A 1,246-nucleotide genomic window follows, 5' to 3' on the forward strand; every position below is an offset into this window, starting at 1 on the left:
GGGGAGGGCCTTCTCTGTGGGTGCCCCTACCCTCTGGAATGAACTACCCCCCGAGATTCGGATGATTCCGGATCTCCTTACCTTCCGTCGCGCCCTCAAGACATGGCTCTTTCAGCAAGCGGACCTGACCTAGGGAGGATTTTATACTGGGCTCATTTTTAGGAATTTGGAAGACACAACTTTAAAATTTGGTTTAATTTGGTTTTATAGGGGGGGATTGTATATATGCTTTGGTTTTAAATATGTTGTGCGCCGCCCTGAGTCCCGCAGGGAGAAGGGCGGCATATAAATTAAATTAAATAAATAAATAAATAAATAACGTTTAATATTTATAGTTTCCAAGTTTTAACTAACCCTAATTCCCTTTATCACAATTCATCACAAGATCTTACATCAGCTGATTAAGCAATAGGACTTAGACTTATATACCGCTTCATAGTGTTTTACAGCCTTCTCTAAGCGGTTTACAGAGTCAGCATTTCCCCCCCAGCAATCTGGGTCCTCGTTTTAGTGACCTCTGAAGGAAGGAAGACTTGAGTCAACCTTGAGCCCCATCAGGATCAAACTCCAGGCTTTGGGCAGAATTAGCCTGAAATATTGTATTGCATTCTAACCACTGCACCAGCACTGCTCTTTAACAACATTGGTTTTATTTGGATGAATCTCCATGTGATCCTCCTTGCATATTGATGATAAACTGGATGTAAAAATTAATTCAGCCATTATAATTAAGCAATCATTCATAAGAAAATCTTGGTGGAGTTTTTTTTTTTTTTAAATGTACCCCATTTGCTACCCCTTCCTTTCTCTTTCCACTTTTTCCAAATCTTTGCAACACTTCCCTGAGATTGTAGCTGGACTATTTTTTTCCCTCCATTGTTTTACTTTCTGTTTCTCTTTTTGACACTGCGATCTTTGCTGCTGGAAAACTTTATGAAACAATGCCACTGGAGGAAGGGAAATTACTCCATGCTGTGGAACTTTTGCTGCAACTTGATCTTAAGATACCAGCGGTGAGTTTCATTTCTCTCCTCCTGTTTCCTATAGCCACTTCACTTCACCCACACGTTCACTGTGCATTTTGGTTCCTGCTATCATTATGCCTTTGCAAGTGGCCTCTGCATTTTCCCATCACAGAGGCCTGAAATATTTGCTTCTGAATGGAACCAGCATTCTCAGGTAATTGTGTGTTATCCCACTGATGGTAACGGAAGGAAGGCATGCTGGAATCCTGCTTGGAGTAATG

Source organism: Protobothrops mucrosquamatus, unplaced genomic scaffold, assembly GCF_001527695.2.
Source record: "Protobothrops mucrosquamatus isolate PMUCROS unplaced genomic scaffold, P.Mucros_1.0 scaffold1317, whole genome shotgun sequence".
In the NCBI taxonomy this organism is placed as follows: domain Eukaryota; kingdom Metazoa; phylum Chordata; class Lepidosauria; order Squamata; family Viperidae; genus Protobothrops; species Protobothrops mucrosquamatus.